Source organism: Triticum aestivum, chromosome 4A (assembly GCF_018294505.1).
Source record: "Triticum aestivum cultivar Chinese Spring chromosome 4A, IWGSC CS RefSeq v2.1, whole genome shotgun sequence".
Taxonomy (NCBI): domain Eukaryota; kingdom Viridiplantae; phylum Streptophyta; class Magnoliopsida; order Poales; family Poaceae; genus Triticum; species Triticum aestivum.
The window spans coordinates 720,147,937-720,152,621 of record NC_057803.1 but is presented as its reverse complement, the minus strand read 5'-3'; the positions used below and the strand labels follow the sequence as shown (position 1 = coordinate 720,152,621).

Sequence of the window (4,685 nt, the reverse complement as noted above, 5' to 3'; positions counted from 1 at the left end):
GAGCTAGAAATTTCCACACAAGTGTCAGTTCTTCTCGGTTATCAAGTATGCCTAGTGAACGTCCGCATTGATTCTATCACCCGAGTGGCAACGTTGATGTCTCAGTTTACCATGCCATTGTGGCCGTGCAATTTTGAACATTCACACGAGTTCTTTGGACAAGGATCAAAACTTAGCAGCGACCCATATGTGTTTTCATTGCACAAAGCACATGCTACATGCCACCTCCGAGTTTAGGATGCTTATTACGTACAATACTACATTTTTTGTTGTATTATTGCTCAGCATCAATTGTTTTTTTATTGTATGTATGTTGAGCTCGAGCTTGATTAGTATGGACCAGCCGGTAGCCCTAGAAAGCAAGAGGCCCATCAAAAGCAATTTTTTTCCCTGAAATTTCTAGAAAAAATATAAGTTTCCAGGAAGAAGCATAGGGGGCGGAGAGAGCAGAGTAGAGCGAAGCAGCCGTCGTCGTTGGAGAGGGAGCACCGCCGCCGTCCGCTCTCCGCATTCTCGCGTCAAACTTAGTTTCGCGCCCTCCCCTTGGTCCATTAATCCACCTCTGTTCCATACCCCGTTGTGCTATTATCCTCGTGGGAAATAGATCTGAATCGCGTTGCTAGTGTTGGATCATCTCTCGCCTTGGTGCAATGGTAGAACCACAGGATATAACAGATTTCTCTCGCTGGTGATTGTTTGGTTTTGTTTGATTATTTACTTGGCTATTGTCATGAGAAACTGGACTTTCAGCTACCGGGTGCAGGGGCACCCTCATGAACAGTAAATTCAAAACAATGTGAAAAAAACCTGACACTTTGGGGGATCAAATATGATCAAACGTTCAACGTTAAGGCAAAGTTTTAGCATCAAAAAACATTTGTGGATGGAGCCCTCACCAAAAAAATGAAATCAGTGTTCAAAGTTATGATTACCATGTGTGATAGGTGAAAGTGTCTTACCTTGAGCTGAGGCGACGCCCTACGTGTTAATTTGTAGGGGCGCACATCCCTGAAGCGCATACATCGTTGAAGATTTTCTAGGAGAATTACAACTTGGAGAAGAAGAGATTTTTTTTTTTTGAGGAGGAGGATTACCCCCGGCCTCTGTATCAGAATGAGGCATGCGGCCAAACTTTTATCTATGTAGCCTATCTCCTCACGTCTTGAACATAGCCGGACGTGACACAACTTTGTGTTTGACATTATTTTTGCGTGCCCTATGAAATTACTTCGTTTCTGTAAGTTCAGGCTAATTGTTTGTTATCCGGAGTACTTCATTCGTGTATGTTCAGGCTGAGTTCAACCATCACTGAAGCTTGACCCTAACATGTTAACTGTTGATTGCCCCAAAAAACAACATGTTATCTATATTTGTTACTTTAAATTGCCAAGCAGAAGTAGCATTAGTACCCCTCTCCCTGTTGCCTTTTCGGAAAAAAAGATCCCTCTCCCTGTTTAACATCATAGCCAAATGATAAAATTATCCTCTCTAGGCCATAATAAAGCACTGAAACCCAATGGAGTCAAATCTTTGTTTATCTGAGTTATATATAACAACTTAAACAGTTCCATGGTTCAGGCATGACTGCCCTCGTGTAGGTGGATGGGTGGTCGTGCAGGCTAGTTCAGGTAGTGATTTATCTCTTGCTGCAGTCTATATTATCGACCAATAACCAGTTGACTTGATGATCCTCGTGATTATAGCAGACATGCAAGTACAGGGAAATCCTTTGGGTGTCCTACTCGGCTACTCATAGGCAACTGTGAGTTTTACTCTGCGCGTATCACCCGGGAAAAAAAAAGAGTTTTACTCTGCGTACACGATGCTTGCTGTTGTACCTTGGTATTAATACTGACAAAATAAAAAACATGTGTTCTCTTAAGAGCTTATGTTCGAAGAAATATGATATTTTTAGGTATCCAAAATGCTCATGTGTGCAGGGTTCGTGCAAATTTTCATGCTCATAGGCACATCTGAGGAGCGTGTGCAAAAAAAATAAAATTTCCAGGCATCGAAACTTTGAAAAAGAACACTGTTCAGAGTTCATTTTATTTATTTTGGTAGGAGCTCCTCATAGGTCCAAACACCACAAAATTTTACACTAGAGTACGTGATCATCTTGGATGCCTAAAAAACTTCAGAGTTTCTTTTGAATTTTTCAGTATTTTATTTGAATTGACTGTTCATTAGATGCAGATGATAGGTTCAGTTTGGAGTGTGTCCCGTGCGTTAGGTGATGGCTCACCAAGAGACTAACTTCTGTTATCCCCGAACACAAAGCCCTATCCATCCGGCAATTACTCTCAACTGTGAAACTGCCGATCGATAATTAGCTAATTACTCACTGCAAATTTATTCTTCGCCAACATGGTGAGATCAAGTACAGTACTATTATATTTATATATGCAATAAGAAAATCAATACTGTATGTTTGATTCAACAAGCCAACAACAGTGCAGAGACATTACAGTATATAAAATCATCCATTGTAAATAACTTGAGAGTTTATCCTTTATGAAATAACAAAATACTAGTAGGTATAGTAATTGGAATTGCCATCGCATACCGCAGCTAGTTGATTCCTCCTCACAGCAGATTGCTTCAAGCTTTCCGTTTCCTGCCATTGCTCCGATATGTTGTTGCTTGCTTGCTGGTGTCCTCGGCCGGAGAAGATGCAGATGGGGACAGTGTCACCCGACAAATACTCTTCTTTGGGCACACGCAACCACTCATACTCGCCGTCGCCGGGTGCAGGGGAGCCGCCAGACAGGGAGCTGCTGCTCATCAGGGGCGACTTCATCTTGACCATACGAATGGTGCCGCGGGCAGAACGCTCTACAGAGAGCTCGAACGTGAACTGCGGCGCTGGGTCGCCACCATCCGCTCTAACGCATAGCAGCGACACGGATATGTTAGGGCCGTGCTGGCCCAGTGATACGAGCTAGGAACAGCTTCCGGTGCCGGTTAACGCCCGCAGCAGCTTTGTCGACCTCGCCGACCAGGACGTGCCAGCCGCACCAGACCGGCAGGTTCAGGGTCCGAGGCTGGCCGTAGGGGATGAAGATGGTTGAGCACGAGTGGCCATCAGAGCGGGTGATGTGGTCGAGCAGCTTCTTCTTGGAGCCGGTGAAGCCGCAACCAATATTTTAAATAGCACGCTATTTCGCTGTTATAATGTGGTTATAGCATATTTGGAAGGGAGACATTACGTTTTGGCAAAATCAGACGCTACAGTGCTAATCACGTAATTAGCACGCTACACACGCTATAACGTTGTAACGTTGTAACATTATAACGTGCAGACCATGCAAAACTGAAATAAGCATAGCCCAGCAGGCCCAGCAGGCCAAAACGAACCCACGACCACTAGCTTTCTCACTCCTTTTATAGATTCTCCCACTAGCTTTCTCACTCCTTTTATCAGATGCATATATTGCTTGCTCCTATGAAAAATTTAGTTGCTTAAATACTTTATTTCTACATATATTTGGTTTTTTTGCAAACGCTATTTTGAAATATAGCACGCTATTAGCGCGCTATAACTTGTGTAGCATTTAGAGAAGGGTCTCGCTATATTTTGTAGCGCGCTATTTAAAATATTGGCCGCAACCCACGCCGTCGGAAGCCCTGGTTGGCCATCCGCAAGGCACGTTCTGGCTGGCACACGCGCCGGTGATCTGCAGCCTCGTGGTACACGCATTAGTGCAGAACCTGGCTATAGCACCAGTCCGTAAGGGCCTTTAGTCCCGGTTCTGCAACCGGCACTAAAGGATGGAGACTAAAGGTCCCCTTTAGTACCGGTTCTGCACGAACCGGGGCCAAAGACCCACCATGTGGCACGAGCCCATCGGTGGTGTGGGGGACCTTTAGTACCGGTTGGTAACACCAACCGGTAGTAAAGGATGTTTTTTTTGAAATTTTTTATTTTTTTCGATTTTCTGGTTTTTTTTCTGATTTTCAAATTTCTGAATTATTTGACGATTTTGTCTCGAATCACCGCTCATCATTGCTCTAATCACCCCTCATCATTTCAAATCATCTAACTTCCCGACCGGTCACCCATCGCTTAACTTCCGAGTCCTATTCCCCCTTGTTTCCAAGTCTACACGTGTTATTTACCTGACCCTCAGGAATTTAGTTTGAGCATGAAGTCACATGTTTCACCCTTTTAGTTTGAAACTATTATTCTAAAAAATAATTATTATTTAGTAACCGAAATGTTTCTTGAATAAGTAGTTTCACCATAGTTTGACCAGATTTGACCATAGTTTGACCAAAGTTTGACCAAAAGTCAAAAAAACTAAAATAATTATTTATTAACAATAATATTTCTTGAATAATTAGTTTGACCATAGTTTGACCACAATTTGACCAGATTTAACGAAAATTAAAAAAACCGAAATTTGAGCATATCTTTTTTTCCTTTTAGAATTTGAGGATTATAAAAAGTTGCAAATAGGCCGTAGGCGGGTTTAGTCGGATGCGGATTTTCTTGCTGATTTTTTTATATATTACGCATTTTTTTTACATCGTATGCAAAAGATATGGCCGTTTTACATTTTCATAACACTTTTTTGCAAAACATGTGCAAATTTAAGTTTTTTAATTTTCCTAATTAGTAGATGTAGTAACATAACTACATCTCAAAGGATTTTAATTTTTGAAGTTTTTATCATTTTCTTTTG

General features: G+C 42.1%; 1 pseudogene; it reads right to left on the bottom strand.

Moving 5' to 3' along the window:
• Positions 1 to 2,586: 2,586 nt before the first annotated feature.
• LOC123084398 (uncharacterized) overlaps positions 2,587 to 4,685 on the bottom strand; it is a 4,016-nt pseudogene continuing 1,917 nt past the window's right edge.